This window comes from Phocoena phocoena, chromosome 10 (assembly GCF_963924675.1).
Source record: "Phocoena phocoena chromosome 10, mPhoPho1.1, whole genome shotgun sequence".
In the NCBI taxonomy this organism is placed as follows: domain Eukaryota; kingdom Metazoa; phylum Chordata; class Mammalia; order Artiodactyla; family Phocoenidae; genus Phocoena; species Phocoena phocoena.
The window spans coordinates 56,781,687-56,791,905 of NC_089228.1; the positions used below are offsets into that span (position 1 = coordinate 56,781,687).

Genomic DNA, 10,219 nt, shown 5'->3' on the forward strand with positions numbered 1-10,219 from the left:
GTGAGCTTCTTATTCTGTCTTCTGTGATGAAGGGGTAAGCCCAGCATTGTCTTGAGGAGACCAGTAGACACCAAAGCCAGTATCAACGCCAGCTGTGCAGGTTAGCACCTGCCAGGTAGCATGGCAGGTGACATCTCTGACATCCCACCTCAATTATTTCCTAAGCAAGTTTTTGTTTTTCTTTTTCTAATACACTGCCAATTTAAAAGTTGCCAATTTTGACAACCTTCTTGCTCTTTTTAAAAGAAGGCTGGGATTGGGAGGGAGGCAAAGATGAAGATTCATCTGTGGCTTGTGGAGATGATCTCATTTTAGTTTCATGGAAATCAATGAACTATTCAATTACAGATGGAAGCAAGTTTGTTTCAGGGTTCACCATAGATGCCTTAGAAAAAGAACTCAGGACAATATGGGAAGGAAGAACAATGATGGGCTAAATTTTAAAAAATGACAGTAAATGTGTAAGTGTGGCCAAACTATATTTATAAGGATGACTTCTGTGATGGCGCAGAGTTTCAAGACACAATCTCCTCTAGTGATGAATGATTTTAGGCAAGTCATTTAATTTCCTTGCCCCTCAGTTTCCTTCTGTCTCAAGTACAGGCAGTAATAACTTCCCTGTTCATTTCTTTAGGTTATTTAAAATTTGAAAGTGCTTTGAAAATTGTGTAGTGCAGAGTATCATTATTCATATTATAAAAATTACCAAAGTGGGCTTAGCCTATTTTATCTAAGTTTAATTAAAATTCCTTAAAATAATATTTTATCTGAATTTATAAAAATTAATGCAACCTGTTTTTTTATGAAAAACTATTACAATAAGCATGATTTGGTAGAAAGAGTAGTGAACTTGGAGTTAGAAGACCTTGGTTTAGGTATTACTCCCTTCAAGTTTTAGGGTATATGGGGAAGCCTTTGAAAAGGATAGAAAGGATAGAGAAAGGACAGAGTTCCACAGAAGTGGAACTTATCATTTTACTGAGAATATGAGTTATCTGTGAGTTGGGTGACAAAACTTTTACTGAAAAGATAACCAGAAGCACTAAACTCTGCATACACTTGCATGAAATTTCCCCTTACACCATTATATTTTCACTAACTAAGTTAGAGAGGGAAATATTGAATATATATTATCTCAAAGATGTTATTCTCAGAAGATATAGCAAGAGATGTTTGCTGGTTTCTCCCCATCCCCCTCCCTAATAGCTCCTGCTAACACATATCACAGGTCCCCATAAACCCTTCCCTGAGTTACTCCCAACCCAAGAGGTTCCCACATGGGTCCAGTTACTACATGACATCTGTACTCTGCCTTTTCCCCAAACATTCTGTTTAGCACCCTCATGCTCTCAGGTGCCTCTTCCGTTGGGCAGCCCCACTGGACGTGATTCCAGGCAGCACTGTCCCACCTGGGCTGCCACCTGTCTGCTGACTATGAGTTCTCTGCTGCTGTTTGTGCACTGGCCCTCAAGCACCCAAAGTTGCAGAAATCTCTGTGTGAGCTGGGCACAGAAGAGGCAAGATGCAGTCTGCCACATTATATATATATATATATATATATATATATATATATAAACAAAGATTATAACTTGGAGAAAGCTCAGTCCTGGGGAGTTTTAATGATGGGGATCCCTAGTAGGTTCGCATTAAGGCACAGCTAAATTAAAGGTACCATCCCAGAATGTAAATTGGTGCAGCCACTGTGGAGAACAGTATGGAGGTTCCTTAAAAAACTAAAAATAGAGCTACTATATGATCTAGCAATCCAACTTCCAGGCATATATGTGTAGAAACTATAATTCAAAAAGATACATGCACCCCAATGTTCATTGCAGTGCTGTTTACAGTAGCCAGGACATGGAAGCAGCCTAAATGTCCATCAAGAGATGAATGGATAAAGAAGATGTGATACATACATACAATGGAATATTACTCAGCCATAAAAAGTAATGAAATACTGCCATTTGCAGCAACATGGATGGACCTGGAGATTATCATACTAAGTGAAGGAAGTCAGACAGAGAAAGACAAATATCATATGATATCGCTTATATGAGGAATCTAAAAAATAAATGATACAAATGAACTTATTTACAAAACAGAAACAGACTCACAGACTTCAAAAACAAACTTATGGTTACCAAAGGGGAAAGGTGGGGGTTGGGGGGTGAGGGATAAATTGGGAGTTTGGGATTGACATATATATACTACTATATTTAAAATAGATAACCAACAAGGACAGGGAAATCTGCTCAGTATTCTGTAATAACATAAATGGGGAAAGAATTTGAAAAAGAATAACTTTGCTGTACACCTGAAACTAATACAACATTGTTAATCAACTATAGCCCAATATAAAATAAAAATTAAGAAAAAAAAAAGTACCACCCCAGACTCTGGATGCTCTACCCTCAGAAAATCAAGATAAGGTGGATCCTTCTCGAGGACACAGCATTGCTTCCTTCAGAGAGCCCCCTCCTAAACCAAAAAACCTGACTCATCAAAGAGGTCAAGAGAGCCTAAGAGCAAAGCTTCAAACTTCAAGTTCCTTTATATGTCTAAGACTTCATTTCATTCCTTAATTTCTTTGAAGCAAAGTCTTGTATTTTACACTCTCTGTTTTACATGCTTTGGAAAGATAGAACAAAATCTCCACCTGTTCTAATGAACAAAGCATGACAGATGACCAAAAGCGTGAAAGCCAAAACCATGTGAAAAACTGCCTAAAAGATGAGAAGCCCATTTGGAGGGAAAATATGTGGGCTGCTACTGGGAGTTTCTCACTATTCAGTTTTTTACATAGGCTTTTGCAAAGGGGAAAATGTTATGAGGAGGTGAAGTGTGGAGATCTAGTCAAGATTTCTTTAAAACTTTTTAAAAGTCAGATTGCTATTGATCTATGGAAATATCATTTGCAAATATTTAAAGTCCCCTCCAAAATAACCCCCAATTCAATCTGTTTGGAAGACATGATATGCAAGAGCAAATCAATCACATAAAAAAGCGATGGCAGACCCCTACAGCCCAGAGTGTGACAAGCAAGAGAAGGGTGAACATGATGGTTGGTGGCTGGGAGGAAGAAGCAGAAATGTTGCTTGGAATCTCATTTCTCAACACTAGAACAATGATAACAACTTTAGTGGGAACTTTGAAGTACATCACCAAAGCTTTGAAATTCTCGTTTCTTGGTGGCAGTCTTCACAGATCCTTTCTGTACAAAATGCTGAAATTTATTGTCATCATAGATACTATTTTATTATAGATACTATTTTATTATTATCTTTGAAGATTGATGTTGCAAATTAGAAATAGAATTAGTTTATCATGGTGGGATGCAACTAGAGATGATCATGGTAAGTGAAGTAAATCAGAAAGAGAAAGACAAATACCGTATGATATCACTTATATATGGAATCTAAAATATGGCACAAATGAACTTATCTACAAAGCAGAAAAAGGCTCACAGACATAGAGCACAGACTTGTGATTGCCAAAGGGGAGGCGGGTGGGGAAGGGATGGATTGGGAGTTTGGAATTAGTAGATGCAAACTATTAGATATAGGATGGAAAAACAGCAAGGTCCTACCGTGTAGCACAGGGAACTATATTCAATATCCTGGAATAAACCATGATGGAAAAGTATATAGAAAAGAATGTATATATATGTATAACTGAGTCACTTTGCTGTATAGCAGAAATTAACAGAACATTGTAAATCAACTATCCTTCAATAAAAAAAATAAATTTAAAAAAGTTATCATGGTGAACAAATTCCTACATGGTATTTCTAGTTGCTTTCATTTGTTCCAATTTTTGTCAGATTTATCAATGAGTGCATTTATTTACTAAAGGGAATAAGGAACCCACACAATGCAGAATTGGGCACAAAACTCACTGGATTTCTTCAACCCACTCCTGTACATTTTGCTTTTTTGGTTTTTCTGAAATGGATGCATAATTGAGACTGACGGGCCATGTACTATGCTGCTAAAGGTGACATTTTTTAGACAAAAACAAGTCATCCTAGGGTTTCCCTGGTGGCGCAGTGGTTAAGAATCCACCTGCCAATTCAGGGGACACGGATTCGAGCCCTCATCTGGGAAGATCCCACATGCTGCAGAGCAACTAAGCCCACGCGTCATAACAACTAAGCCTGCTCTCTAGAGCCCATGAGCTACAATGACTGAGCCCATATACCACAACTACTGAAACTCATGTGCCTAGAGCCCATGCTCTGCAACAAAAGAAGCCACCGCAGTGAGAAGCCCAGGTACCACAATGAAGAGTAGCTCCCATTCGCCGGAACTAGAGAAAGCCCATGCACAGCAACAAAGATCCAACGCAGCCAAAAAAAGAAAAGAAAAAGAACAAAAGTCAAGATATAATGGCAGAGCAAAGCCAGATCATACACCAAAAATCTAATTAATTGAAAAAAAAATAAAAGGAAAGACAAGGTGTATATGTATATAATTTGTCTAGGTGCCATGGTACGCATGGTTCTATATATATATATAAACTTAGACAAAGTACTTCATATCAAGCTTCGAAACAGAGAGCCATACTTCCCAGTGATTTACACGGCTTCCAAAATCTAAGAAAACCCACTAAGAATGAAAGCAACATAATTTGAAACATCAAGAAAGAAAATGGACTTAGCCAAAGACAACGTCCCAGTCATAGAGGAAAGTTTTCAAATGATCAGGACTTCCCTGGTGGCGCAGTGGTTGAGAGTTCGCCTGCCAATCCAGGGGACACGGCTTCGTGTCCCGGTCCGGGAAGATCCCACATGCCGTGGAGCGGCTGGGTCCGTGAGCCATGGCCGCTGAGCCTGCGCGTCCGGAGCCTGTGCTCTGCAACGGGAGAGGCCACAACAGTGAGAGGCCGTGTACCGCAAAAAAAATAAATAAATAAAGATCAAAGATATTGCAGGAAAAAAAATGACAAAGAGGTTAAAAACTATTAAGAAGATGAAAGATAATAGATATGGAAGATAGGTCACAATGATTAAATATACATATAATTTGCTATTTGAAAACAAAAATAAAACTGATGGAATTGAAAAAAATATTTATAAAAGAAGCTATTCCCCAAACAATGGGAGACCTAAATCTACATATCAATAAGGAACAAGAAAATTCAGGAAATTTAATACCAAAAAAAGAGGGGAGCTGGGAGAGGGAGAGAGAAGGACGGACTCTTGAAGTCACCATATTGAAAAGTGCTCCTGCGTGTGCACGTGAACATGTGATGGACACGAAAGGAAACCCACTGCCTTCAGACTCCTCCAGAACAATGGTGGCATTCAAAATTAAAGAAACAAAACCTCTCAAATGTGCAAAAACTATTTGATGGCAAAATTCAGCTAAAAAAGGGATGAGTCAAATTAAGAAAATTAGAAAGAAAAACCTTGCTTTAAAGAACCTGTCATTGGGCTTCCCTGGTGGCGCAGGGGTTGAGAGTCCACCTGCCGATGCAGGGAACACGGGTTCGTGCCCCGGTCCGGGAAGGTCCCACATGCCGCGGAGCGGCTGGGCCCGTGAGCCATGGCCGCTGAGCCTGCGCGTCCGGAGCCTGTGCTCCGCAACGGGAGAGGCCACAGCAGTGAGAGGCCCGCGTACAGCTAAAAAAAAAAAAAAAAAAAAAAGAATCTGTCATAATTTTGAACCTAATAAAGCAAGGATAAACCTCATTTTGGGAATAAGAGAGAACAGAATGACCATAACTATGGCACACCCATATGCAGCCACCAAACAAAATGAGGAAGAATTTTCATAAGCTGAAATGGAAAAGTGTGCATGATATATTTAGTTAAGAAAGATATGTGAAAATAATTTTATGGTTTGACTAATTTGTAGAGGTAGAGAGAGAGGGAGATAGTGTCTGACATATAGTAGATAATAAATATTTAACAAATGATTAAATCTCAAATATGTCTAAAAATTTTAAGAAGAACACAGAAAGACACTCTTCTGTTTAATTTCTGGTGGATAGTTTCTGAGAAATCAAAATCTTTATGTTCTTTAGGAATTGTACTTAAAATACTAAAGCCATTGTTTATTGAATTGACAGAGTTTGCCACCAGGAGCTCAGCCTCCAAAGCACTGAAGCAAAGAGTAAAAGGGAACCAGGGTGGTCTGGGGGGAGCACTGATGTATGTGCTACAAACATCACCTTAAACAGCATAAGAATTTAAAATGTCACACTGACGGTCAACGGAACAGAGGAGAAAACCCATTCAGAAACTCGTTTTTACTAAGAATTTAGGATAAAATAAAAATGGCATTTCAAATCAGTAGGGAATCCAATAGCCAAAAATAAGTGGGTCAATCTGGGGGCAAATAGTTACATACCATGAGAAAAATAAATTTTGCAATAATTTGCTAAAATAAATTTCAGATGTGTTAGAAATGTTGATGTTTAAGGAACATCAGAACACTAACAGAAAATTCCACAGGAGGGTTTCTTTTTTAACATCTTTATTGGAGTATAATTGCTTTACAATGGTGTGTTAGTTTCTGCTTTATAATGAAGTGAATCAGCTATACGTATACACACATCCCCATATCTCCTCCCTCTTGCGTCTCCCTCCCACCCTCCCTATCCCACCCCTCTAGGTGGTCACAAAGCACTGAGCTGATCTCCCTGTGCTATGCAGCTGCTTCCCACTAGCTATTTTACATTTGTTAGTGAATATATGTCTATGCCACTCTCTCACTTCGTCCCAGCTTACCCTTTCCCCTCCCTGTGTCCTCAAGTCCATTCTCTATGTCTGCGTCTTTATTCCTGTCCTGCCCTTAGGTTCTTCAGAACCATTTTTTTTATTTTTAGATTCCATATATATGTGTTAGCATACAAAAATATGGAATGCTTCACAAACTTGCGTGTCATCCTTGCGCAGGGGCCATGCTAATTTTCTCTGTATTGTTCCAATTTTAGTAGATGTGCTGCCAAAGACAGCACCACAGGAGAGTATTTGTATAATCTTTGAGTAGGAAAGATCTTACTTTAATGTGATCCTATGAACAACAAAAACAATTTATAAACATCTTTACTGGAGTATAATTGCTTTACAATGTTGTGTTAGTTTCTGCTGTATAACAAAGTGAATCAGCTATACGTATACAATATCTTCATATCCCCTCCCTCTTGCATCTCCCTCCCACCCTCCCTATCCCACCCCTCTAGGTAGTCACAAAGCACTGAGCTGATCTCCCTGTGCTATGCAGCTGCTTCCAACTAGCTATCTATTTTACATTTGGTAGTGTACATATGTCAATGCTACTCTCTCACTTAGTCCCAGCTTACCCTTCCCCCTCCCATGTCCTCAAGTCCATTTTCTACTTCTGTGTCTTTATTTCTGTCCTGCCCCTAGGTTCATCAGAACCACTTTTTTTTTCAGATTCCATATATATGTGTTAGCATACAGTATTTGTTTTTCTCTTTCTCACTTACTTCACTCTGTATGACAGTCTCTAAGTCCATCCACCTCACTACAAATAACTCAATTTCATTTCTTTTTATGGCTGAGTAATATTCCATTGTATATATGTGCCACATCTTCTTTATCCATTCATCTGTCGATAGACACTTAGGTTGCTTCCATCTCCTGGCTATTGTAAATAGTGATGCAATGAACATTGTGGTACATGACTCTTTCTGAATTATGGTTTTCTCAGGGTATATGCCCAGTAGTGGGATTGCTGTGTTGTATGGTCGTTCTATTTATAGTTTTTTAAGGAACCTCCATACTGTTCTCCATAGTGGCTGTATCAATTTGCATTCCCACCAACAGTGCAAGAGAGTTCCCTTTTCTCCACACCCTCTCCAGCATTTATTGTTTGTAGACTTTTTGGTGATGGCCATTCTGCCCGAGTAAGGTTTTGTGGTTTTGGTTTGCATTTCTCTGATGATTAGTGATGTTGAACATCCTTTCATGTGTTTGTTGGCAATCTGTATATCTCTTTTGGAGAAATGTCTATTTAGGTCTTCTGCCCATTTTTTGATTAGGTTGTTTGTTTTTTTTGACTTTGAGCTGCATGAGCTGCTTGTATATTTTGGAGATTAATCCTTTGTCACTTGCTTCGTTTGCAAATATTTTCTGCCATTCTGAGGGTTGTCTTCTCATCTTGTTTATGGTTTCCTTTGCTGTGCAAAAGCTGTTAAATTTCATTCGGTCCCATTTGTTTATTTTTGTTTTTATTTCCATTTCTCTAGGAGGTGGGCCAAAAAGGATCTTGCTGTGAGTTATGTCATAGAGTTGAATGAAAATTTTAAAAGGGAATTAAAATGACTGCACAGCAAAAGGATCATTTAATAAAAAACATATTTGACAAATAATTGAATTTCTCACTTACCACAGGCACTAAAATTGGAATCACTGAGAAAGAGATAAGACAAAAGTGTTCAAAACTTCCTCCTGCAGGTAGTGGAAGCAGCGACAGCAGCTGGGCCTCCCACGCCTTCCCCACTATGGGAGCCCCAAGGAACAGACTGGGAGGAGACCCAGAAATCCTGAAATCAAAGGGTCTCTTCCACAGAGGAAGGTACTGAAGACCAGAGATGGTGAGTGACCTGCTATTGGTCAAACACAAGCCAGACATCACTTTTCAGTTTCTGTTTTTACCCATGAGCTCTCATAGGAGTCAAGACAGTCCTGAGAACCATTCTTTTCCCTCTGCCACTGGATCACACGGAACAGCGATCAGGAGATTCAGGCTTTTGGTTAAATTTCATAAGGAAATTAGTCACGCCCAGGATCAAAGTATAACTAATAACTTTCTGTAACTTTATTGACACCTTAGGTATCTGCATGGTCACCACAGTATCTCACAGATAAAAGGGGACTAGCTTTATGAGCCCCAATCACCCCTAAGGCACAGTTGGAATCCCAGGGACCAAGGTGAAGGTGGGTGTCAATTTCCAGTGTGTGTGTTGCAGGCGCAGTTTCTCTCTGACCCCAGTGGGATGTCCTATACTTCATCCCAGTCTTCACAACGGCTACTCAGAGGTGGCATCAGATCCCACAGGGTAAGGGGTTGTCACCTGTTCTTCTGACCCACTGGCTATAGATCAGGGGTTCCAACAACCGCCTCCTTGGATTCAATTAGTTTGCTAGAACAGCTCACAGAACTCAGAGAAACACTGTATACTTACTAGATCACTGGTTTATTAGAGAAGGATACAACTTAGGAACAGCTGGATGGAAGAGAGGCCAAGGGCCTAAGGGCCTCGTTTAGGGAAAGGGCGTGGAGCTCCTGCGCCCTCCCCCAAACCTCCACGTGTTCACCAACCAGAGCTCTGGGATTTTATGGAGGCCTCATCACAGAGGTGCGATTGATTAAATCTTTGGCCATTGGTGATTGAACTCAATCTCCAGCCTCTTCCCTCCACAGCGGCTTGTGGGAGGAGGGGGAAACTGAACTCTCCAATCACACGGTTGGTTCCAGCCCCACCCCCAGGTAAGGTCCAAAAGTCACTTCATTAACATAACAAAAGACACCTTTGTCACTCTTATTTAGGAAATTCCAAGGGTTTTAGTAGCTCTGTGCCAGAAAAGGGGACAAAAACCAAATTATGTATTTCTTATCCTAAATCACAATATGACAAAAGATACCTCCCAGGGTTCAGAGCGACTCCAAAAGTCTCAGATGGCTTGGTTTTCCAGCTTCTCCCAAGCACCTGTACCCGGTCTCTGGGTGCTTTATGATCTGACCAGTTTGTCCATACTGGTGGAACATCTGCATTCCCCTTTCCCAGCCTACTTCATATCTTCCCTACAATGATGCAATCACACCGTTCATAAAAAGCAGGTGAGAAGCCAGCCTGCCCCATGTTGGTGGTTTGGCAAGAAACCACATCAGTGAGAACATCTTGTCTGTTTTTGTCCCAGCCGGCAGGACTGAGAGAAGGCAGCCACCCCGGGGCCCCAACCCCACTCAGCCAACCTGGGTAGAGCATCTGCTGAGGACTCACTGCTTTCTTCTTCCCTCTCCCCTCCTACCTTGATGTCACTGGCTTTGTTTTGCTTCCCCACCTGCTACATATGTTTATTGACTGTGCACAGAGGCACTGGGACTCCAAAGGGACCTCCATTCTACAGAATCAAACGTTGTCAGGCACAAACCCTAGTACTGAAAAGTCACTATAGAACCAATTACACTTGTTGGTATGATGGTGGCATACCAGTGGTCTGCCACTGCTCACAATCACTGCCAAAGTC

General features: G+C 40.4%; 1 non-coding gene across 1 annotated transcript; it reads right to left on the minus strand.

Annotated features, from left to right (window-relative positions):
* Positions 1-6,853: 6,853 nt before the first annotated feature.
* On the minus strand, positions 6,854-6,960 carry LOC136130124 (U6 spliceosomal RNA). Its single transcript, XR_010656316.1, has one exon. It is a non-coding gene; the product is annotated as a U6 spliceosomal RNA (small nuclear RNA).
* Between the last annotated feature and the right edge of the window lie 3,259 nt (positions 6,961-10,219).